Below are 26524 nucleotides of genomic sequence, written 5' to 3' on the forward strand. Positions count from 1 at the left end.
TCAAGCCTGAACAGCCTGTTTAAGGCAATGCCAAAGTATTTCAATCAGCTTTGACTCCTGTCATGGTCCTGGGCCATGTGGGCCCAGTATTCTTAGTTTTCATGTATTTTTGTATTTTGTTCTTTATTTAGGCCATGCTTCCTGGGTTGATCTGTTACGTTGTTCCTTATGTGTTTTCCCTTCGTGACTCTTACCCCCTGTGTGCCCCTCTGTGTATTTATGAGCCCTCGTCTCTCTTTGTGCTTTATTCTATGTTTTCCCCAGCCCGTTATGTCTGCGTTCTCCCCGTGCTCTCTCTCCTCCTGTTTGAACCTCTGTGTACTTCCTGCTTTACTTTGCCCATCTCCCATCAGTGTTACGTTCACTCCTGCCGTGTCTTGTTATGATTATCAGTGTCACCTGTGTTCCCCGTGTGCATCCACTTCCCCTGATCTTCCCTCATGTGTATTTAGTCTCTGTGTTTCGTACAGTCTGTGTCGCGTCGTCTGTGTTCTCACCTCCATGTTTTCACGGTCAGTCCTTGCAGTGATCATCATAGTCTGAGTTTTCTTAGTTTGTCGCAGTATTAGTTTTCCCAGTTTAGTTATAGTCTAGTCACGCCATCCCTGCTTTGTTTGTGCACTTTGTCTTCAGCCATAATAAAGGCTCGCTTTCTGTTAAGTCCACTCCCGTCTACTCACTTGTGTATGCACCTGGGTCCATCACACACACCACCGCACGGCCTGTCTCTGCAGACCGTGACAGTACGACGCGACCATGCCGGACCCAGCGTCACAAGACCAGGAGATCATTCGGACAGTGGAGTCGCTATGCGGCGGTTGGCTGCAGTGTTCCGGGGAGGAGGAACGGGTTGAGCTAGCCCGCCAAGCCGGAGTATGCGTGTCCGCATTCCCCTGGTTATGGGAGGCGCTGCATCCCCTCATCATAGACTTTCTCGCCTCCACTCTTCAACTCCGCCCGCGACAGCAGCTGCCCGGTAAGCGTGAGCCGTCGCCTGAGCCATGCTGTAGCTCTGTTTCCCCGCTGCCTCGTGAGCCTGAAGCGGTCAGAATCGGTACGGTGTGGCTCACCGCCGACACACCCTCGGCTCACGCTCCATCGGCTTCCGCTTCCTCGCCATCGCCTGACTGCACTACGCGGCTCAAGGAGATGCCAGCTGCTATTGACTTTGGTGAGGAGGAGCGGCAGCAGGTATTACGGGCGTATCGCGAGGACGAGCTCCGCTGGAAGCCCTGGCTCATCCCCGAGGAGGAGTTCTCGCCAACTTCCCCACCTCGCACCTGCCGCCCGCCCTCGCCGCCCCGATCGGACTACTCGTCCCCTGCTGTCTTTCTAGCACGGATGTGGTTGGAGGACGAGGAGCCGGTCGCCAGGGACAGTCAGGCTTTGTCCACAGCCGCTTCAAGGGGAAAGCGGCGTTCTCGCCGCCATCGCGCACTGCTACGTCCTGTCTCGCCCTCCACGAAGCGTCCCGCGGACGCTGTGGGGGTCCTGGACGTCGATCACGAGGGGCAGCAGCACGCCGCAGGCGCACAGCTAGTGGAAGAGTTCGGGAGGGAGCCGTGGCTCGCTCCTGATCATGACGAGCGCTCTTTCCGGGGAACTCGACTGGCTCTTGGGGGTCCCCGGAGTTGCCAGGGACTTCCACCGCTCACCCCGCCCGCTTCCACGGATAGAAAGAAGCGGCACTCTCGCCGCCGGCGCTCTGAGCCCCACCCTAAGGAGGTCCCTCAGTTAATGCCATCTGAGGCTTTAACTCCCATCAGCCATCCAGCCGTGAGTACCCCTGACTCAGTTTCTGACGTCGTATCTAGCCCCTTAGCCAAAGACCTCAAGTCAAAGGGATTTTCTGAGGTAACTAGTGATGAGGACGTTACGTCTCACACAGTGAGCCTGCAATCGGTGGGTTTTTCTGGAATAATGAAAGATGCTGGGAGTAAGGGGTCAGACTCAAAGTATTCTGTATCAGACGACTTTCGATTTAATGTGTTGACATCCTTAGCGAGCAGTCCTAGTTGTGTGGGTGATCAAGAATTAAATCCTATTACCTCTGACAATTTAACGATTACCAAGCCACCTCATGCCAGGTTTGAAACTTTGCGTGAACCATCTACCGAGTCTGAAGAGAGACTGCCTAGCTTTCCTCAAGGAGCAACTACAGACTGTTTGTACTGTGCTGAAGTCTCTGAAGAGGTGGGGGCAGCAGCTGTCCAGTCAGCACCCGTCCTAGTTTTGCCCCAGACTCCTCTTATAACGGAGGTGAGTGACTGTGCTTTTTCATCTCATGAACCTGATATAGTGGAGTGTACTGGGTTGCCCTTTTGTGGGCCCAGCTATGAAGAAACTGGTGCCAAAGACTGCTCTACCATTAATCATGATTTCATAGACACCCATGCTGTGACTGACCTAACTCTAGTTACGAATGAGGGCCAGTCAGAGCAGTGTTGTGATAATGAAAGGACTGTGTGTAACTGTTTTGAAAAACCACACAACGAAACCACAGACAACGTTCTTGGCCCTGTAGAATCCAGGACTTTTTCTAGTGTTGCTCCCATAGCCGCACCACATGGAGCAAAGGTTCATGAGACAGCGAAAGGGATTCACACGTCGACTGTACAGTCTGCTTCTGAGCCTGCTAGGAATGGCGTGAGCTTTCTCTCCGCCTCAGACTGTTATCTACTGCAGCAAACTCGTACAGCCGAGACGGAGTGTTACCCCCGCGTGCAGATCGTAGTGGAGTCTAGTTCCGTATTCCCTGATGGTGGGATTGCAGACAGTGCTCAAGACCAAATGCACAGGAACGTGAGCTCTGATGCTACTGCTTCTCGGTCGCAGACTGTTAGGCCAGCCATAAGCATGCCTGCCTCTTTATGTGACTCTGAATCCAGCTACGGACTTATGTGCAACCCTACCATGAACTATTGTGTTGACAATACCGACAGGGAGTTGGCATCTACTACTCGAGTTACCGAAAGTGTTCATGACCTGAGAAATTATGTTTTCAAAGCTTGTCATGCTAACAGTGTTCTATGTGCTGCCTCACCAGTCGCTTCTGAGCTTAAGACTCTCCCCAGGGCCTCCTCAGATGCCACGTCAGCTGGAGGGTCCGAGGGGCCCGTTCAGCCTCCCGTCTCCGCTGGAGGGTCCGAGGGGCCCGTTCAGCCTCCCGTCTCCGCTGGAGGGTCCGAGGGGCCCGTTCAGCCTCATGCCACGTCAGCTGGGGGGCCCGAGGAGCCCGTCCAGTCCCACGCCACGTCAGCTGGAGGGTCCGAGGGGCCCGTTCAGCCGCCTGTCTCCGCTGGAGGGTCCGAGGGGCCCGTTCAGCCGCCTGTCTCCGCTGGAGGGTCCGAGGGGCCCGTTCAGCCTCACGCCACGTCAGCTGGGGGGCCCGAGGAGCCCGTCCAGTCCCACGCCACGTCAGCTGGAGGGTCCGAGGGGCCCGTTCAGCCGCCTGTCTCCGCTGGAGGGTCCGAGGGGCCCGTTCAGCCGCCTGTCTCCGCTGGAGGGTCCGAGGGGCCCGTTCAGCCGCCCGCCACGTCAGCTGGAGGGCCCGAGGAGCCCGTCCAGCACCATGCCACGTCAGCTGGGGGGCCCGAGGAGCCCGTCCAGCACCATGCCACGTCAGCTGGAGGGCCCGAGCCGCCCATCCAGCCACCTTCTGCTTCTGCTACGCCTGGTCCAGCCTCCGCCTCTGCTTCGCCTGCTGCAGCTCCAGCCTGTGCTTCGCCTGCTGCAGCCCCAGAGTCGTCGCCTGGCCCAGCCCCAGAGTCGTCGCCTGGCCCAGCCCCAGAGTCGTCGCCTGGCCCCGCCTCAGCCTGTGCTTCGTCTGGCCCCGCCTCAGCCTGTGCTTCGTCTGGTCCCGCCTTGACTGGTCCCGCCTCGACTGGTCCTGTGCCCACCGGGCCTCGGCCAGTACGCCTGACACTGGAGAGCCGCCGCTGCCTCCCGCGCGGCCGGCCCCCTGAACTGCTCCGCCGCCGCCGCTGCCTTCCGCGCGGCCGGCCCCCTGAACTGCTCCGCCGCCGCCGCTGCCTTCCGCGCGGCCGGCCTCCGGATCTGTTCTGTCACCGTGGCCACCTTTCCCGTGGCCGGCCTCCGGAACAGTTGGACTGGACTTTTGTGTTGTCGCCTCTCGGGTTGGCCTTCGGGCCTCTTTGGACATTCGCCTTCCTGTTCTGGACTCTTTTGTGTATTTGTGGACTCAGTTTTGTTCTCGTGCTCCTTGTTTTTGGTTCGTTTTGTTCCCTCCGTCCTGGTCCCCCGCCTCCCGCCCTGGGTGGGGTGTTTTCTGTTTCGCTTGTGTTTTGTTTCTCGGGTTTGGGCTGTCGGGAGCCAGCCCTTTCGGGGGGGGTGGTGTCATGGTCCTGGGCCATGTGGGCCCAGTATTCTTAGTTTTCATGTATTTTTGTATTTTGTTCTTTATTTAGGCCATGCTTCCTGGGTTGATCTGTTACGTTGTTCCTTATGTGTTTTCCCTTCGTGACTCTTACCCCCTGTGTGCCCCTCTGTGTATTTATGAGCCCTCGTCTCTCTTTGTGCTTTATTCTATGTTTTCCCCAGCCCGTTATGTCTGCGTTCTCCCCGTGCTCTCTCTCCTCCTGTTTGAACCTCTGTGTACTTCCTGCTTTACTTTGCCCATCTCCCATCAGTGTTACGTTCACTCCTGCCGTGTCTTGTTATGATTATCAGTGTCACCTGTGTTCCCCGTGTGCATCCACTTCCCCTGATCTTCCCTCATGTGTATTTAGTCTCTGTGTTTCGTACAGTCTGTGTCGCGTCGTCTGTGTTCTCACCTCCATGTTTTCACGGTCAGTCCTTGCAGTGATCATCATAGTCTGAGTTTTCTTAGTTTGTCGCAGTATTAGTTTTCCCAGTTTAGTTATAGTCTAGTCACGCCATCCCTGCTTTGTTTGTGCACTTTGTCTTCAGCCATAATAAAGGCTCGCTTTCTGTTAAGTCCACTCCCGTCTACTCACTTGTGTATGCACCTGGGTCCATCACACACACCACCGCACGGCCTGTCTCTGCAGACCGTGACAACTCCAGACTTTCAAAAAAGGTGAGCAGAGCAGAAATGTATGGCTTGGCATTCTCCGAATTCATAGTTCATCAAGTACAGCAAGTCATCCTGAAACAGCAAGGCAGCCCAAGATTATTACTGTTACATTGTGTTCTTTTTGTGAAATGCTGTGTTAGTTGTATGCCAGATGTAATGGGACCCAAAGCTTCAAAATCTTCAACTCTCATCAGTTCACAATATGTTTTTTGGCAAATGTAAGACAAGCCCTTTTGTTCTTTATGGTCAGCTGAGGTTTTCACCTTGAAACTCTCTCATGGAAACCATTTTTATCCAGTGTAATTTTTATTGCTGAATTATAAACACTAACCCCGAGACATGAGGCCCACACATCTTTAGATTTTGTCCTGGGTTATTTCGTGACGTACTGGATGAATTGTTGATCATTTTGGAGTAATTTTGGTAGGCTTGCCTCTGCTGGGAACATTCACTACTGTTCCAAATTTGCTCCACTTGTGGGTAATGGCTCTCACCGTTTTTTGGTGGAGTCCCAAAGCCTTGGAAATCGCTTTGTAATCCTTTTAAGACTGAGAGATGTCAATTACATTTTCACATAGGGTTTAGAAAGCAATTTTGCTTTAAAGTAAATCCTTATTTTAAAACTGCATTTTGTTTAGTTTGATTGGCTTAATTGTAGGCTTAATTTAGAATAATTTCAGCAATAAATCAGAGGATCTCATCTGGACGACCAACTGGTCAAGAAGGCTCACCAGCGCCTCTTCTTCTTGAGGACTCTGAGGAAGAACCACCTGTCCTCAGACATCCTGGTGAACTTCTATCGCTGCACCATTGAGAGCATCCTGACCAACTGTATAACAGTCTGGTACGGGAACTGCTCTGCCTCGGACCGGAAGGCGTTGCAGAGGGTTGTGAAAACTGCCCAATGCATCGCCGGAGCACCACTTCCTGCCATAAAGGACATCTACAGGAAGTGGTGTCTGAAAAGGGCTGGGAAAATCATCAGAGACCCCAGTCACCCATCACATGGACTCTTCACCCTCCTGCCCTCTGGGAGGCGCTACAGGAGCCTCCGGACTAAGACCACCAGGTACTGGAACAGCTTCTTCCCCACAGCTGTCAGACTCCTGAACTCTGCCTCCTGACATCTGACCCACGTTAACACATGGACTGAACATACACACACCCACAATGGACAACTGTACCCTCAAACACACAATAATAACATGGACTGAACCACCACTCACAACCACTAGCACTTTATATAGCCTCTTAACTGCACTACTGTATAGTTCTGTGTAAATAATCATACGATAATTTTTAATTCTATAACTGTTTACAACTTGCATAGTTCCCATTTCTGTATAGCTGTATATCTCATATTTCTGTAAAGTTATTTATTTCATATTCTGTATAGTTTTTCATATTTATATCCTGTTCATAGCCTGTACTCACTACAGCCTGTACATACTTATAGTTATAGCATATTCATAACATACTTCATACCGTGTACATTATAACATACCATAATAGACCAATTTCTGTAATATACTTACATATCTATATTATTGCTAATATATATTGTAATATATCTATATCATGGCTAAAGAAACTGCATTTTGTTGCCCCGTACCTGTGACATGTGCAATGACAATAAAGTTGAATTCTATTCTATTCTATTCTAAATACAATGTAGTGATTTTATGATTCAAATTTTAAAGTATTTAAATTCCATGAAAACACGTTTGAAACAGTCTGACTTATTGTGCAGAATAGAATTGCAACCACTGATCATAATGAGAGGAATAAAAGCTCATTCTGCAGTACAAGTGTCTCAAAGTACCTACTAGTGTCTCATAAATTCTATACTTGTTTGAGTGGGGTTTTCAGTTGTATCATTTTATTACCCATCAAGGCTAACTATGCAAATACTTGGAATGTTTTAGGCCAATGTCAAGCTCTATCACGTATAAAAAATTGTTTTCATTTTCCTTGCATGTGTGCATTCAATTAAATTATAATTTCTTCTCAATAGATTGTTAGTACCTGACCTTTGGAGAAGGCAAAACAAATATGAGTGTAAAAACATGACTTTACTCTCTCAATAGTAATACTGAGAACTGTAGAGGTGCTCCTCATTCCCATGAACCATTTGCCCCATTAGAATTACTCAAATTGTATCATGATATGTGTTGGTCATTCATTATATGGGCTATTCAATGTGAATCAGCCACAAACACTGAACAGTTTATTATATTTGTAGATGTCATCATCTGGGGCTCTATTTTAGTTCACGTCCTTGACACGGACATATTGGCTTCAACCTTTCATCCATTTCTCCTCACTTTCTTTTCACATGCAGCACAAACGCCGTCCTTTGTCTGTGATATCCGCTCCCATTGTTGGCTCAGGTGAAATTGGAGAGACGAGGCAGTTTGTTTTAAGGGTAACGCTTCCTGAGGTTGATGATCAACACCACTCTCTTCAGGCCATTAATAGGTACTACACTGACTGCCAATTGCTCTGATTTGGGGGTTCTTTTTCTTCAAGACAACTAAAGTCCAGACAAAAGAAAACACTTATTACAGTTTTTTCTGAATGCTTAAACCCTAACTGTGATTCCTGTAGCACAATCTCTAAAACTATTCAGACTTATAGCAAAACCACTCACTGAGTTTGCAAAACTAAAAGCACAAAAACTGCTTTGCACTCAGTTTGCAATTTTGTAACACACACTTTGCAAAACTGTAGGCACAATTCACTGCACAACACTCAATTACCAAATTTCCAACACACTCCTAGCAAAAGTATACACATGTATGGCTATCATTAACACTAATTTGCCAACTGTCTGGCACACTTTCACATGTGAAAACTTTTTTAGATAATTAGTTCACTTTGCAATCTGCCTAAGCACTATAATACAGGTAAGCTGTGTGTGCGGAGTACAATGGAGGGAGCAGAAAGAGTGAGAAGTAGAGGAGGCCGAGGAAGAGGACGTGGAGGTGAAGAAGTAGGATGAAGAGGACAACAAGGACAAGGAGGAGCAAGAGGAAGACGAGGAGGGGGGAGAGGAAGATGAGGAGGGGGAAGAGGAAGGGTAGGAAGAGTAAGAAATAGAATTGCTGATGACATCAGAGCTACAATAGTGGACCATGTAATCAACTATGGAATGACCCTGAGGGTAGCTGGCCAACGGGTCCAGCCTAACTCGAGCCGCTACACTGTAGCAAGCATCATAAGGACATCTTGAAATGAGAATCGGTTAGTACAGTCACTTCGCACAAAGATTTGTAGCACTGCCATATGCCAATGAGAAACACACCAATACCATTGATGTAAAAATACTGAAATTGTTACTTTACAGAATTGCTAGATGACCAGATGCTGGGGGCAGAGGAAGCATGTTCACTGCAGACCAAGTAACCCATATAGTCATTATAGCGATTGCAAATAATCCTATACTTGGAAATAAACACTTGTGTTTGTTTTGATGTGTGTGAATAAACACCAGTACTTGAAGTTTGGATTCCTCTATGCTTATGGATCTATGACAGAAGTAGCTCAAACTGACATAGCCTACCTTGTGCACAGAGGAAGCAAAAGCCAGATGTGTTTTGTATTCATACCATCAGTGTGCAGTTGGCGCATTGTGTGCTTAGTAGATGATGGCTTGTGTGTACTGTTTGATACGGAAACACCATTTTTACGAAGGTGTGAAGAGTTAATCTAGCTGTGTTTGCTTTTGCAAGAGAACTACAATGTTTTGATTATTGGGTGACAGGTTTTCTTATTTGTGTGAAGAGTTTTGCAAAATTAGCCAATAGTTACAAAAAATGTGCTTAAGCAATCAGAAAAAACTGTAATGCAGCCAGATATAAGATCTATGCCATGAAACAGGCTCTGCATTACAAAGATATGATGGGCAGTGATTAAATAAGCACTGAGGGACATATGCAAAAATAAAAATACAATAATTCAAATATAAACTTTAAAAATATTTGCAAAATGTATTTAGTATAATATATCCCATAATGTAAGGACATTTAGTGCTTTTAATGTAGGGAATTTTTACATACTTATTTGTTACTGAAAATGTTGATGATTAAAATTATACTATGTTTTTTCAATTGTTTTATCAGTGGTGGAGTAAAAAGACCTATTATTTTGCTGAAATGCTATGAGGCAGAAATATAAAGAAGTGTGGTAATCCTATAGATTTACACATTTAATAAATCTAAAATTAATACGGTGGTTTAACCTAATATGCACTATTTAATCAGGATTTGATTGCTTTTTCCTCTATACTGTTGCATGCTGGGCAACAGGTTCAAGGTCTCAACAGATTCAATAAACTGATCTGCAAGGCCAGTAATGTTGTAGGGATGGAGCTGGACTCTCTTAAGGTAATGTCAAAAGGGCGAATGTTGTCCAAGAGCTGTACAATAACTCCCACCCATGACATGCATGGTAGTCACAGGCGAACGCTCAGTGAGAGACTGAGATTACCCAAATATTACTGAACGACACAGGAAATCATTCCTGCCTTTGGATATGTCCCTATAAATGTCCTCCATCTAATGCACAGTACATCCTGCAATAGTTGTACAGTGTGACAGGCAGATGGAGCATGCCGATTCAAAAAACAATTTACAAAATGATGAAAAAAATACTCCATATTTATTAGATTATCTTCTGGAGTGTGTAAATGGGAAAGGAATAGATTACAGAGGAACAAAGTCCATTACAAGATCAGGAAAGGTCTGTCAGAGATGGGATTCAGACTACCCACATGATGTACTGTATGTAATCACAGGCTTTTGTTTGATTTTATATCATTCCTTCATATTTTTATAATCTTTTTTAATTTTTTCTGAATTTTTCTGCTGCAGCTTTGCACCAGACAACAACCAAGTCCAAGTCTGGAGTCCAACTTCTGCAGAAGCCCTGATGAGTTAAGTGATGGACCCTGGTGTTACACCACTGACCCCAACACCCGTTGGGAGTACTGTGACATATCCAGCTGCACTGGTAGCATTCATAAATCCTTTATCCTTTACTTAATTTTGTTTTATTTCATTTTTATTTAGTCCTAAATTCATGTCTAATTATCCTCTGGCAACTCTTTCACTTTCCACCATCCTCATTTACTGTCTAAAACATTTAAAGTGGCTAATCAGTAAAATGTAGACACTATACAGTATTCTGAAAATGTTTTGGTTCTGGAACAACATTAGATATTTTGTATGTCATGACATATCAGAGACATCAGTGTCTTTTCATAGAGGACTGTATGTATGGACTCCAAGGAACCTCACAGCCATAGCTACCATCCCAGCAGGTAAGTGCAAAATCTTTGTGAGATATATTGAGCCTGTTCTGGATCTTCAAGACATTTTCCAGAAGTTAAGCTAAAGTGTAAATACTTCTTGTGATATTCTTGGTTAGACTCTTAGAAATTATCAGGGAGGAAGGATGTGGGTACGTGTTGAACTGTAAACAGCAGAACATAAAAACCTCAAACTGTTTTTCCCTTACTTGTGTACATGTTTTCTTGTTATAGGCTGGTCAACCATGAACTAGCCCTGTAACAGGCACGTCTGTATTTTTACCACTGGGGGGGCAACAGTTTACTCTATTAAACTTCTGTATATGGTTATTTACAGTTTTAATTATCTTGAGGAGAACTCCTGCAGAAACTCAGATAGAGAACCCCGACCATGGTGCTACACCACCAGCCCATCCAAACGATGGGAGTACTGCTCCAAACCGCGCTGCAGTGAGTCACTTTGTTCTTCATTCTGATGCTTGGTATGAGCATTACAAGGTTGTCTAGTCCATGTGTACATGCCTAAATGAGCTGAGTTGCTGCCATGTGATTTGCTCATCTTATTAGCTTTTTGTCTTAATGAAAAGTCGAACAGGCCTACAGTATATATCCGTTTGCTTTTTTTTTTAACCCATAAATCTTTGTGTTGACATGAAGAGAGAAAGTGCTCTCAATTATGGAGACAGCCAAAGGGTTTATTTATGTTTGATGTGTGTTTTACATGTGTGTGGCTGTTAATAAAGTTGGCGCTCTCTAGGGGGCGTGAGCGTTCATCCAAATTGGCCTAAGGCTGATGTGTGTTTATTCCTCCCGAAGTATCGTCTGTGAAGTTTGCCATGCACGTCAGATTTTCCTGCGCATTTTCATATCTCTGCTAACACTTTGGTTAAGTTTCTTATGTTGAGAATCCAAATTTCAACTATTTAACAGTTGCAGTTTTAGGGGACTTCCCTTTACCTCTAGAGGATCAATAAATGCTGGCCCTGCATCACAATCTGTGGAATTGACGCTTTGGGGTCCTTAGGGACTAGTAAAGCGCTATACAAATACAGGCCATTTACCATATTAAAGGTCAATTAAATGAAACTGAATATAGTTTATATATATAAAAAACACCCAGCACGCCCCTGTGGACGGTTTATCCTTCAAGCTCGGGTCCTCTACCAGAGGCCTGGGAGCTTGAGGGTCCTGCGCAGTATCTTAGCTGTTCCCAGGACTGCACTCTTCTGGACAGAGATCTCCGATGTTATTCCCGGGATCTGCTGGAGCCACTCGCCTAGCTTGGGATTCACCGCACCTAGTGCTCCGATTACCACGGGCACCACCGTTACCTTCACCCTCCACATCCTCTCGAGCTCTTCTCCGAGCCCTTGGTATTTCTCCAGCTTCTCATGTTCCTTCTTCCTGATATTGCTGTCATTCGGAACCGCTACATCGATCACTACAGCCGTCTTCTTCTGTTTGTCTACCACCACTATGTCCGGTTGGTTAGCCACCACCATTTTGTCCGTCTGTATCTGGAAGTCCCACAGGATCTTAGCTCGGCCATTCTCCACCACCCTTGGGGGCATCTCCCATTTTGACTTCGGGACTTCCAGGTTATACTCGGCACAGATGTTCCTGTACACTATGCCGGCCACTTGGTTATGGCGTTCCATGTATGCCTTGCCTGCTAGCATCTTGCACCCTGCTGTTATGTGCTGGATTGTCTCTGGGGCATCTTTACACAGCCTGCACCTGGGGTCTTGCCTGGTGTGATAGACCCCAGCCTCTATGGATCTTGTCCTCAGAGCTTGTTCTTGTGCTGTCATGATTAGTGCCTCTGTGCTGTCTTTCAGTCCAGCTTTGTCCAGCCACTGGTAGGATTTCTGGATATCAGCCACCTCCTCTATCTGCCGGTGGTACATACCGTGCAGGGGCCTGTCCTTCCATGATGGCTCCTCGTCTCCCTCCTCTTTCTTGGGTTTCTGCTGCCTGAGGTATTCACTGAGCACTCGGTCAGTTGGGGCCATCTTTCCAATGTATTCTTGGATGTTCATTGTCTCATCCTGGACTGTGGTGCTGACACTCACCAGTCCCCGGCCCCCTTCCTTCCGCTTAGCGTACAGCCTCAGGGTGCTGGACTTGGGGTGAAACCCTCCATGCATGGTAAGGAGCTTTCTTGTCTTTATGTCAGTGGCTTCTATCTCCTCCTTTGGCCAGCCTATTACCCCAGCAGGGTACCTGATCACGGGCAGGGCATACGTGTTGATGGCCTGGATCTTGTTCTTACCATTCAGCTGACTCCTCAGGACTTGCCTGACCCTCTGCAGGTACTTGGTGGTTGCAGCTTTTCTAGCAGCCTCTTCATGGTTCCCATTCGCCTGCAGGATCCCCAGGTACTTGTAACTGTCCTCTATGTCTGCAATGTTGCCTTCTGGTAGTTCAATCCCCTCAGTTCTGACTACCTTCCCTCTCTTTGTTACCATCAGACTACACTTCTCCAGTCCGAACGACATTCCAATGTCATTGCTGTATAGCCTGGTAGTGTGGATCAGTGAATCGATGTCTCGTTCACTCTTGGCATACAGCTTGATGTCATCCATGTACAGGAGGTGGCTGACAACTGCTCTGTTCCGTAGTCGGTATCCGTAGCCAGTCTTGTTAATGATCTCACTGAGGGGGTTCAGGCCTATGCAGAACAGCAGTGGGGACAGAGCATCTCCTTGGTAGATCCCGCACTTGATGGTGACTTGTGCTATGGCTTGGAGTTGGCCTCTAATGTTGTACGCCACATCCCCATTGAGTTCCTGATGAAGGCTCTTAGGGTCCCATTGATCTTGTACAATTCTAGGCATTCCAGTATCCATCTTAGCTGATATGATGCCTGACAGGAGCTTCCATGTAGTACTGAGGCAGGTTATTGGTCGGTAGTTGGAGGGGACTGGTCCCTTCTTGGGGTCCTTGGGGATCAGGACCGTCCGACCTTCAGTTAGCCATTCCGGGTGTCTCTCGTTAACTAGCAGCTGGTTCATTTGTGCTGCCAGACGCTCGTGGAGTGCAGTCAGCTTCTTTCTTTCTTTTGTTTTTTGTTTTTTTGCCTGTCCCGTTTGGCTCTTTTGCCATCAGAATTGTTGTCTAAAGGCAAAGAAAGATGCCCAACGGATTTACTTTACCAAATTGACCATCCCAGCCTTGCCGTAATGGTCCATTTGATTCACCTTTTATTGTTTATTTTATTTTCACTTACTGAATACGGGACAGACTTGACTGGGGGAAAGAAGGGGAGAAAGAAAGAGGGAAAGAGAAACAGCTGAGAAGAGGGACGGGGGAGAAGGGCAAAAAACAAAAACCAACAGAATGAGCAGAAAAAAAAAAGAAATAAAAAATGCAGTCTGTGATGGTTACTGGACCCTGTTCAGGGAGGTCGCTGTGGTCTGCCCTCAGATCCACTAGCCACTGAGCATTGCCGTTATCGGTTGCGTCCTTCTCCCATATGCTCTTCCAGTATTGCTCCGTCTCCAGCCTTGGTGGTGCTGTTCTCTTATTATTATTGTTCCCTTGCCACTGAGAGTACACCTTTGCTGGTTCTGTGGAGAACAGCTGGTTTATTCTCCTGCCTTCTATCTCTCTGGTGTACCTCCTCAAGCGGCTGGCCAAGGCTGTGAGTCTTTGCTTGGCAGTTTCCAGTCCTGTATGGACAGCTTGCTGTATTTCTTATGCACCTTCTTTGTCGCACCTTTCTGCAACTCCGTTAGTTGGCTAACCTCCCTCCGTGCTACTTTGATCTTGCCCTCTAGCCTCCTTCTCCATGGAGGGTACTGCCCCTTGTGGCTGTTCAACTTGTAGCCAAGCATCTCACTGATCACTGCTGCCGTATTGTAGATCAGCTTGTTAGTGTCGGTAATCGTGGTTGTAGGTATTGTCCGTAGTGCTGTATTAAACTTTAAATAGGGTTTAATGGTCCATAAATATACATCCTTATATGTTTTACACACACACACACACACACACACATATATATATATTTGGGGTGCAACGATATTCGTATCGATATTGAACCGTTCGATACAGTGCTTTCGGTTCGGTACGCATATGTATCGAACAATACAACATTTGTAATTTATTTTATCAATTTTCCTTCTGACGATGCTGTCTGTGTTGAGCGCTCATTGAATCTGTGTTCGACTACTCCGCCTAGGCTGCACTGTCGAGCGCAGATCCACTGAGCGCTCAACACAGACAGCATAGTCAGGAGGAAGAGCGCAGGGCAAGCTAGCGAGACAGAAGTTAAGCTCTACTTGCAACAGGCAAATTGAACCTCATTCAGATCTGGCGTTTGGAATTATTTTGGTTTTCATGTGACGTATGACCCTGAAGGTAAGCGAGTCATGGACTAAAGTAAAACAGTATGTTGGATGTGCCATGCAATGCTCAATTACATTGGTGTGAACTAGTGTGTTAGCGCAGTTAGCTCGTTAACGTGTTGGCCGTCTAGCCCCATGCACGGAGCAATCGGCGGTAGCTCGTTAACGGAGATTTGCCGTGTTGTGGCGTTAAGGTCATTTCAACGAGATTAACCTGAAAGCACTAGTGGGAACACAACAAATATGACTGCACATTTACGCCGACATCATCCTAGTGCAAAGACAAGTGGAAGCAGACAAAAAAAAGCAAGCATGCTACTAACTTTAGCCGAGTCATTTAGACAGCTGTTAGCACATGATTCTCCTTATGCTGCTGAGAATATAGCCCAGAAGAAGCGGATAGTATAGCTTTTATTTTGGAAAGAGCCGTTTCTCTGTAATAAACTCTCTTTTCCAAAGATGAGTGATTCCTCAATCAGATACAGGGCTTGCAATATCGCTAGCCCGACGTCCCGGAGCTAGCGATTTTTTCAGTCGGGCTACCAAAATCTATCTCTTCCCTGCCCGTCGGGCTATTGTAGGAAAAATATATGTCAATGCTTTTGCATTCTTTCAGAAATGTAGCTGGGTAATTATGTCATTGGCATCGGTGAGCCACTGTCAATATGTGACATATTGAAGTCGCGTTTGAATTTGCGCTTGTTTTTTTGCTTTCACTTTGCAATCGTGCGAACTGTGTATAGAGAGCGACAGCACTGATCTGTGAGTGATGATAATTTGTGCACCAATTTCTCTGACATCGTCTTATTAATCGTTAGCTTACTATGCAAACATGACAAGTGAAATCTCCCGCAGCAAGCTTAAACACGTGAGAGGTTGATCGCGCAGAGAATCGCTGAGCTTATGCGAGTGCATGTGTAAAAGCATTTCAGTTCTGCTGAGCCAAATAAGACAGGTCAGGGTGAAGAAGTGACAGCCAAAGAAAAGCTTACCACAAAACGGAGAAGTTATGACAAATCAGACTATAAGGCAAAAAGAAAGTGCAGCTTTATGGTTTCATGGACAAAAGAATTTCTGTGGCTGCAATATGATGAGCTAAATAACCAGGGCTGCACATAAGTGGTCCGCAGGTGCGCATTCGCTGTCAAAATAAAAAACACGCACAAGGGTTAGGGTTAAATTTAAAAACTGTACTTTTGAGTTAAAATATATATTTATAATTTTAATAAATGACAAATTAAAAATGCATGAACATTTTTTTGTATCGAAAAAATATCGAACCGTGACACCAAAGTATCGAACCGAACCGAACCGTGAATTTTGTGTATCGTTGCACCCCTAATATATATATATATATATATATATATATATATATATATATATATATGTATATATATATATATATATATATATATATATATATATATATATGTATGTATATATATATATATATATATATATATATATATATATATGAAAAGGATCCACCATAAAAAAAAATTCCTACCATAAAAAGGAATTTACCATAAATTCCTTTTTATGGTAAAACCTGGTAAAATGGTAAGGGTAAAATCTGCAGCTTGTAGCCAAAATACAAGAACCAAGTTACAGTTTTTTTCAATCGCTAACAAGCACCTACCCATACTTCAGATACTTTTTCTAAACTCTTAACACAGACTCACACCTACAAAACACAATTGGCCAAATGGATAATTTTCTTCTCAAAAATACATTTTGTTAAATATATACTAACTCTTCATTTCAAAATAGAACACATCTTTCTCTGCACACACTAACTGTACAAAACACTATAAATCTGACTCAAAATGAAATTAGTCTGTCAAAGAATAACACTTGTTTTCACTTCACAAGGTACATGCAGTCAATCAAAGTACACCAGGTTTCAAAATACTGGCTATTATTGACATTACAAAAACTGCATAGACTTTTATGTTTCAGTTTTACAGGTATTTGCATGCGAAACATGCAATCCACCATTTTGACACCAGAAATGTCTTGGTTGGTAACTGTATGTCCACATGTACAGTAATGTTCACATTCAAAAGCATTCCAGTAAAAAGCAAACAAGTTTTTGTTTCTTTACTGTTTACCACAGGAGGTACAGTAGAAACATGGTATGATAGGACAGAGAAAGTTCTACAGTATTGCTTACAGTGAACAAAATATCCATGAAACACACAAGAGCATTCTGAACAAAAAAACAACAGCAAAAAGCCAAGATCAAAAGGGGGGGAGGGGGGCTAAAAAAAGGCAAAAACTTTGCATCTAATCTCTGCGATCTTCAGGGTTAGGCCACATGTTTTCATCAACATCACATCTGATGTTATCCAAGTCGATGCACCTGGGATAGAATCGCCTGGTATGTCGGATCCACCCTTGGCAATCGTCAACTGTGATGTCCCTGGAGCCAGCATCCATGGCTTCGAGGAGGGACATCTGGTCATGTGGCTGATGGTCATAAACCTTCCACCTCCATGCAGAAAAGAACTCCTCTATGGGGTTGAGGAAAGGTGAATAGGGTGGAAGGAAGAGACTTACCAGTCTTGGGTGGACTTCAAACCATGTTGTTATTGCTTGCGAGTGATGGAAAGCCACATTGTCCCAGGTAATTACAAAGGTCCTCATGTTTTCACCCTCCTGACCCTGCTCTGGAACCAGGCGCTGGTGGAGATCATTGAGAAAGGCAAGCAAGCGCTCTGTATTATAGGGTCCAACCTGACATCTGTGAAGGAGTAATCCTGCATTTGCAATTGCTGCACACATGGTAATGTTTGCCCCTCTCTGTCCTGGCACATCAACTGTGGCCCTTTTTCCAATTACATTTCATCCACGTCGACGCCTTTTGGCCAGATTGAATCCTGCCTCATCGATGTCTATGAATTCATGAGGGGCCTGGTTGGCCTCCAATTCCATAACTCTCTGAAACAAAGTTTATGTAAGTCATGTTATTACTGTATACCATACTGTACTGTAACCTAGTATTGTGTAGGTTACCTACTTGCAAAGTGCAAAGCTTATAGAACTGGACATTGGATTGAATATACACTATACCTGGACATATTGTCGTCGTAGCTCCTTGACCCTCTCACTGTTCCTCTCAAAGGGAACAGCGTAGAGCTGCTTCATCCGCACTCTGTGTTTGGACAATGTCCGCGTAATGGTTGTGAGGCTGATTCTATCGATATTGTCAAATATCTCATGGTCCGCCACAATTCTAGTTTGAATTTCATGCAGTTTTATTGCATTATTTGCAGTAACCATTTCTACAATGGCAAGCTCCTGATCATTACTGTGGAGCTTTCCTCTTCCCCCAGAGGGTGGAAGACATTGCATTCTTTAGAAAGACAAAAAATTCAACATATGCATTACTGTATGACCATATTGACATGTCAAGTGAGAATAGAAACAATCCATGTAAAATGAAATACTTACCTGTTGGTTTGTTGAAAGATGCGTATAATGGAGGCAACCGTTGACCGCCTCAAATTGGGCTGCACTCTTTCACCAGCCTCTCTTAGTGAAAGACCATGGTTGATTACATGGTCAATGATAGTGGCACGAATTTCATCACTGACTACTGTTCTTGCAGCCCTTGGAATGCCACCACCACGCATTCTTACACCTCTACCTTGCCCTCTCCTTGGGCCTGCTCTTCTCCCTGGGCCCCTTGCTCTTACTCTTCCTCGACCAGACATTACAGTGTTTGTCTTTTTTTTGTTTCCAAAAACATCACTCCTCAAGGTCTTGCCTTATAAACCCCACTGAGTCTAAGCCAGAATGGAAGAAGCTGTCGTTGGCCCAATTTACCCAACATAAATCAGCTGTGTGTCAATTATTCAATTGTTTGTTTATTATCAGCTGAGATATATTTTTGATATTGATATTGTTTTTGTACTGATATCATTGCAGAAGCAGAGGTTTTTATACTGTATCTACGGTTTGGAATATTGTTTTTGCTATTGTGGGATGTTGTGTGTTAACATTCGTAAATACTACAAAAACAGTCCATAATTTTGTTGGGAGGTATAGCTTGTCTGTTAAGAAAATGTAAGCATTGTGGAAATGTGTTCACTGACTGCATATTGGGTGAACACGACATGAAATGTAAGAATGGTATGGCCACAACAGACCGATGCTGTGCTAATTGTGTTTAGAGTTTTGCAAATGTGACAACTGTTTGGACAAACGCTTGTTAGCGACTGGAAAAAACTGTAAATGAATATCACCATCTTCCAGCACCTGCTACCTTTGAAAGGCATAAGTAAAAGGAAGTGTAACAATAAGCAATATATTTTATTTCTCTCACCCCAACCGGTCCCTGATCCTGGTTCTGCCGGAGATTTCTTCCTGTTAAAAGGGAGTTTTTCCTTCCCACTGTCACCAAAGTCCTTGCTCATAGGGGGTCATTTGGGTTTTCCTCTGTATTTGTTATTGTAGTGTCTACCTTACAATATGAAGCACCTTGAGGCGACTGTTGTTGTGATTTGGCGCTGTATAAATAAAACTGAATTGAATTGAACAAAATGTTTGTAATAGGGTTTAATGGTCCATAAATATACATCCTTATATGTTTTACATAATATAATAAATATATGTTTGACTTGTTTTTTGTCCTCAGCTACTGAGCCTCCCACCTTCATCCCAGAGATGGATATAGGTGATATAGGCATCACTGATATAGGTGTAGCATACCGGGGAACAATTGCTGTAACTGTGACTAGCAAAACGTGCCAGAGATGGTCATCTCAGACGCCACATAAACACCACCAAATCCCAGAAAATTGCCCTTACAAGTAAGAGTTGTAACCAGACATCAGTGTCCACTCTCTGTGATATTAATGTTGTGAAGAAAATATTAGTGGGTATTTTCAATTTGTAGGTTTGATTAATAGTTTTCAGCTGCAACATGGGAATCACAGGAGAAAAACAAAGATATGATAATAAACCACAAGATTTAGAAACTTTTTTTCCCATAATGAACTCTGTCTATAGTGTTTAAGCCATTAGAAAGCAATGTCAAAGCAAAATCCCTGTAAGAGTTTGACATGAGAAACGTGAAGAATCGCTAAGAGTTATCTCTTGTTAAATGGTAGAACTAAAATAATCCATGAGTTGTTGTTTCAGGGTCTATCCAGTTTATACAAGAGAAGATGTAAAAATTGAGTCAGTACCTTTAAGGTTATGAGGAGTGACTTCATCAGCAGTGGTGTCCTCTATCAGCCTGATATACATTTGTAAAGTCTCTTTTCACCATGTAGTCAACATTTTGGGGAAGTAATTTGTACAACTTAATTTCAATTTAAATAATCCATCAGGTTACTGTAGATTACTAAAACTTCATTAACATGCCTGCATTAAGTTTGTTTTCATGGCCTCATTGCTATGTTTTTCCATGCTCATCTTTGTCAGAGGTCTGGCTGCTAACTACTGTCGTAACCCTGACAATAAGTTGTTCCCCTGATGCTACACAACTGACCCTGACACTGATTGGAAGTTTTGCAACGTGCCACTGTGTGGGGAAGCACCTACTCCAGGTATAATATCAGTCAGCTTGTTTCCTCTTTCTTTTTCACACAAAAATGCATCCAGGAATTTTTTTTCTTTCCTTATCTCCTGCTGCGGATCCTCCAGTGACCCCCGCAGATGAGAAAGATTGCTATGAGGGGAACGGTTCCAGTTATTGGAGTATAACATCAGAGACCATCAGTGCTCCATTGGAAATGAGAACAGCGGGTATTGGAGAAGGGGGCATTTATAGTCTGAGGTCGTAAGGGGCGTGAACGAGGTGTGGTCCCGCTCCTGAAATTCAGATGATATTTTCCACAGAATGATAGATGTACATCTTAACTTGTTATACCAGAAATTAATATTACATTTTAAAAAAAATGTTTAGTAGGTGGATGTTCTGAAGTATCAGGTCTTTTTTTGCAACAGGGACCTCAGAGAGAATCTAAAAAAACATACTAGAAGACAACGTTAGAATAATAGCCACTAATGATTCCCTGATTCCATGATCCCATTCTGCTTTTTAAATATCCTAGGAACCACCGCCAGCAGTCTGAGAGTGAAGTGGTCTGTTGGGGTGATAGAACTAAAGAAGTTACTGAGATGAAAGGTGAAACATCTACAAGAAAAACTTAAAAGAAGTCCAGTCGCACCATCAAATATTCTCGAGAGAATGAATAGCTGTTCCATAAAAGGACGAATATTGCATCGTTCCTTCTGCATCTGATGTTTGACAAATGGATGAATTCCCCTTTCCACTACCCTGGCATAGATTTGGCCTGGGAGGCCCAGGAGTGGGATCTCCCTGTAGTTGGTTTGTTTCAGTTCCTGAAAGCAGACATTTTATCAGCCATTTGGGTTCTTTGTACTGTTTTTTGTTTTGTTTTGTTTTGGCTATTTACTTTGTTTTCTGTGTTATTTGCTGTGTTATTCTATGTTATTTGTGTTAATGCTTTCAGGAACAGAATTTTTTGATTGCGCCAATGGTTTAAAAGTTATGGTAATTTGACCTAAAAGTTTGACTGACAAACGATGGAATGGGGTTTTAACAGGTTAATCATCCCAGTTATCTTGCTCCAGGTGATGAGCGAGTCATCACCGTTGTTTCCAGACTCTGCATCCTCTACAGAAAGCTTATCAGTGGGCTTCCAAAGGTACTTGAAGTATTCCTTCCAGGAAACGATTATATCCTCAGTTGAAGTCAGCTAGCACCTTACCTGCAACTTATAAATAGAACACCACTTTCCCTGCCTGAGTTGCTTTGCTTGACGGTTTGCCAGGATCACTACGAGGCAGACTGAAAGTCTTTTCCCATTGTTTAACCAAACTTACACCCAAGATTTTGCTTAAGCTCCCCCCAGAGCTCTGCTCCACTCAGCCCACAGACTAACCAACCGTGATAGGACTCAGCTTTATGGCTCCATTCACCTCCGATGTCCAATCGGGGACTTCCACCACGACAAGCACCAACCATATCGTAGCTAAAGCTCCTTAGAGCACCCTCAGCAATGGAGGTGCAAAATATGGTCCTCAATAATGATGGCGTGATGAAGCTCCATGAATGTGTTGAATCTTTCCGGCAAATTGCTTCCCCAAAAGGCAGATCACACGATGCCCTGTTTAACAGCTCATTTGGAAGTAATGTCATCTGCTGGTCATTCGATGTACAGCAGGCCTGCTGTGATAATACATGTGGGCTACATACCAGTGGATATGCAAACGTAATTATGTATCAATTACAGAATATCCCAGTGAGATCCTATATAATATAAATATATAAACACATACACACACACCCCTAATTAACCATCCTCTCTGAGACTGATTTAAGATCTTTGTTATTATTGGGCAATAGTATGTCAATTTATTTGCATTTCTGGTAGCTTCATAATGTCCTTAAAATCTCCATTCATGCTCTAGATGATCCTCAGAATCACCTCAGATCCAGGTCGTGCAAAAAACTTATTTCCAGTTTGATTCTGTGAATCAAATAAATAATAAACAAAGAGATGATAGATAAATGAATAAATTGAGTTACGTCTCAAAATAAGAGAATCTAATTTGGTCAATCCAACAATTTTTCTTGTGGCTTACAAGGCTGTAAAATCTTCTCTTTTATTAATTAACACCAATCCAAACTAACTTTCGTGCTTCACTCTTTTTGTGAGAATTCATGATAATAATAATGACTACTTTGCAGTTGAACTGAATTGTGGAACACCAGCTATCAAACCAAAACGCTGCCTTCGTAGTATGGTGGTCAGTGGCTGTGTGTCAAAGCCTCACTCGTGGCCCTGGCAAACTGCCCTCCAGACCAAGTGAGTATATATGTTCAAAGACAACTTTCATTTGTAAAGGACTTTCAATTTCCTCAACAAAATGTGCAGATATTGAGAAATAAAATACTGTAACATGTCACTGCTGATAAACAGTTAATTTAAGTATTTTATTTAAGTGTTTATAGCTTTTACATTCAAACCTATTTACATGTCAATTGTCTGATTTTTCTTTATTTGTCAATTCACTTTTTGCCGATTTTCCCTTTTGTATATGCTGCACATCTTCTGAAATAAATCTCTGTTTCTCTTTCTACCAGTGAAAGAATCGACTGTGGAGGAACTCTGATCCACCCTCAGTGGGTCTTAACGTCTGCTTTGTGCTTGAGGTTAGAATAAAGTCATCGTTAACACCTGAAAATCAAATTCTGCAATTACTCAAAAATTGATTAATTACTCCCTTTGTTTCTACATATTATACACTGCAGCTCCAGTCAGCCTTCAGCCTTGAGGGTAGTGCTGGGTATGCACTCACTTAGAGCCACTGTGCCATCGAGACAAGTGAGGATGCTTGAGAAAATCATGACTGGACCAGATGGATCGAATATTGCTCTGCTCAAACTAGCAACGTCTGTATGGGCCTAATTATCCTAGGTGAAATCAGATTACACACACACCATTGATTTTGTGTGTGTGTGTGTGTGTTTTCAGACCTGCGGTGATAAACAACCAAGTGCAGCTGGCTTGTCTGCCAAAAAAGGACTATATAGTTCCTGGTGGAACAATGTGTTATGTTACTGGATGGGGTAGGACTCAAGGTACATTTGTGTGTGCTCTTGTGCGTCTTTGTAAAAATTCAGAGTTTCAGAGTGAGAAGAAATAAATCAGACTTTTTAGATATACAGTCAGGGAAAAATGATTTGAACCCCAGGCTATTTGGACTGGACTGGTTCCCCACCGTTCTCATTATCCTTGAAACTCCATGAGGTGAGATCTTGCGTGGAGATCCAGACGGAGGGAGATAGGCAGTTATTTTATGGTTCTTCCATTTCCAAATAAATGCACCAACTGTTGTCGCCTTCTGCTTGGCGGTGGTCTTCTAGCCCATCTTTCACTTAACATTGCAACAGTTTAATCAGTTTAATCATTTGCAGAACATTTTTTTGTTAAACAGGTCTTTTTTTCTGACAAAATGTACTTTTGAGAGGCTCAAAAAATACCAGCATGCATTAGATATAAAACACAAAGAGCTGATAACAGCATTATTCATTACGCAAACAATTCCCACAGTAAAGATATCACAATACATTTTATCTAGATGATGAGGAGAATAATTGCAGAGGGCTGTGTCGACAGGTATTGGAGGTGGACGCGTCCTGGAAGAAACTGGTTTCCCTGTGATCGACAACAAGATCTGTAATCGCGACACTGATATAGTTGCAGACCACGAAATATGTCCTGGAAATACAGAGGGAGGAAAAGCAAGCTGCCAGGTATGACAAAGTAAAAGATATAAAAACTGGGCAAAGTTCTATAAAACTGTTTGTGCACTGTTGTCTGCCTCAGTGTGTACTCTGTTTTGATAACAGTTTAGTGACCTGATATTTTTAATAGTTTTCTAGAAAATAGATTTTTTTTTCTGTTATAGATTTTAAATAGATTTTACTATATATACACCAGTAGAAAATAGAAAATAGATTTTTTTTCTGTTATAGATTTTAAATAGATTTTACTATATATACACCAGTTTTTGAAAAAAAAAAAATCCTCGGTGAAATTTAACTCAGTTGTCTCAAATATTACATTTCAGTCAAAATTCAAGGTATATATTTTATTTCATTTCATTTATAACTTGTGACTGTCTAACAGACAAATATTAATATACAGTGACCTCTGGCTGAAAGCTTTAGTTATATTTATGGAAAATATCCCAAAAATAAACTGAAAAGATTAGATCCTTTTCAGATAAAATGGGAGTCAAACTGATGCAGTAAATATTATTTTATTGGAGAGAAAACTGTGCAGTATAATTTACTTAAGATGTTGAAGATATCAGAATATTAAACAGGCTATTGTTTGGATAAGAGGCTGTAACAGGAGAGAGATGATACAGAAACATGACATTCTTATAAAATCAGCTTCATCAGAAACTAACCAAAGCACATGTTTTAAATGTTTGAAATAAAAATGAACTGAACTGAACTGAACATATGACCCGAGCCACGTTAAGTGGCGATATCACTAACGTCACGTAACTTAGCTGAAGGTTAGCTAAATTTAACTTTTTAAGACTTTTCACTATGCTAACATTTGTTCCGCTCAATATATTTATTGAGATAAAAACTCGGTACTTACTTTTAAAAGTTTGTTTCCACTTTGCTTCGACCGTCCGCCATTTTTTACACAAAATTTCCTTCAACCTTTGACTTGCAAAGAATCCTGGGATATGGTCAGCCACGAAGGATACACCCAACTCGTCCTTCACATCTGGAGAAAAGGTAGGGCCCCATTTGGAGGAGGCTTCGAATTTTGACAGCCTTTGTTGCGTCGCTGTGACATAATTGGCCTACAAATGCGGACTCCGAAGGATGCTGCCCCTGAATTTGGACACATACTTTGTCTGTCTTCGTATCACTCTCGCTCCCTCACTCTTTCGTGTCCCCGCTGTCAGGTCATCTGTTGTGTTCACGCCCTGTTTCCAGGTATCCACCCATCCATACCAGGATTTCATTTTCATGTTTAGTTTTTCCACTTTAGGTTTGTTTTGCACCTTTCTAACAGCCACAATGAACAGCTCCCTTTTCGTTAAAATCTAGTTATGTTCCACGCTTCATTTTGTCTGCGTTTGGGTCCGCTCTCCTCTCTCCACACGCAGACTCTGACACTTTCTTAGCTTGCTTTTAGCATCAGTTAACCTAAACACCATCAAAAAGATCTGTGTGAGTAAAATAGTAAAGTATCCACTATCTAATATCTATTTTGTGTTTCCTCCCTGTAGGGTGACAGAGGTGGTCCTCTGGTTTGTTATGAGCAGAACAGATTTGTCCTTCAGGGTGTCACAACATGGGCTGAGTGATGTACGTTGGGCAGGATGCCCAGTGTCTACGCTCGAGTTTCTAAGTTTGTGGACTGGATCGATGCAACCAAAGCCAACTAAAAGCTATCATCTGTAATGTGGTTGTTGAGGATGTCTTAACATCTATACTGTGTTCTGTAACAGCATGGCTCCAGTAAAACTGTGATTCTTCTTCCCTGATTAGCTGTTAACTCCTCCTATATTTAATGTTTTAGCAACTTTGATTTGCATTTTCTGTTAACACTAGAGGGCCATTTCTTTGATGTCCATCAGCGTAAATATTCTCCTCTGCCAAAACCTTTGCTGCAATCTTCTGCCATCTTCCCCGTCCATATCTGACAGAGAATGCTGACTGTTGTGTTGAGCTTCTTTGTTCAATCAAAATTAACCCACTACTTTCTGTAAGATGTAGATATCTACTCCTCTCTGTCCTGTAGCTCTGTTAAATGTGAGCACTGTTTGTAGTCAGTCCTGGAACTGTCATTAAAAAACGTGATGACTGATTTTGAGTTATGTACAATTCCAGTGACGGGTGGATGAAAACTGAATTTCACTGACTTTCGATGTCCAAAGTTAATAATATTTTGTATGAATGGCATAGTCTATTCTTTACTGTAACACCATATAACACCACCTGCACTCTAAAAAATGTTTTGTTGGCTTAACTTAAAAAAATTGAGGTAACAATTTCCACTTAGCTTTTTAAGTTACAAATTTTGCATATTATTAAGTAAATCCAGCAAGAAATTTTTAGGTTTGGCTAACTCAACTGGTTCAACAAACCAACATGATTTACTTTGACCTCTAAAAGCATAATTAAGTTTAAGCAACCTAATATTAATTTAGAATTCCTGGAAATATTGAGTTGACAAATTACATTAGCTGAGTTAATCTAACTTACTTTTTTACATATATCCTACTCACAATTATCCATGC

At 43.3% G+C, this 26524-nt stretch overlaps 1 pseudogene; it reads left to right on the forward strand.

Moving 5' to 3' along the window:
* The first annotated feature begins 756 nt into the window (after positions 1–756).
* LOC101475046 (plasminogen-like) lies at positions 757–26201 on the forward strand (annotated as a pseudogene).
* The last annotated feature ends 323 nt before the right edge of the window (positions 26202–26524 follow it).

The sequence above is a fragment of the Maylandia zebra genome, linkage group LG15, assembly GCF_041146795.1.
Source record: "Maylandia zebra isolate NMK-2024a linkage group LG15, Mzebra_GT3a, whole genome shotgun sequence".
NCBI classification, from domain to species: Eukaryota; Metazoa; Chordata; class Actinopteri; order Cichliformes; family Cichlidae; genus Maylandia; species Maylandia zebra.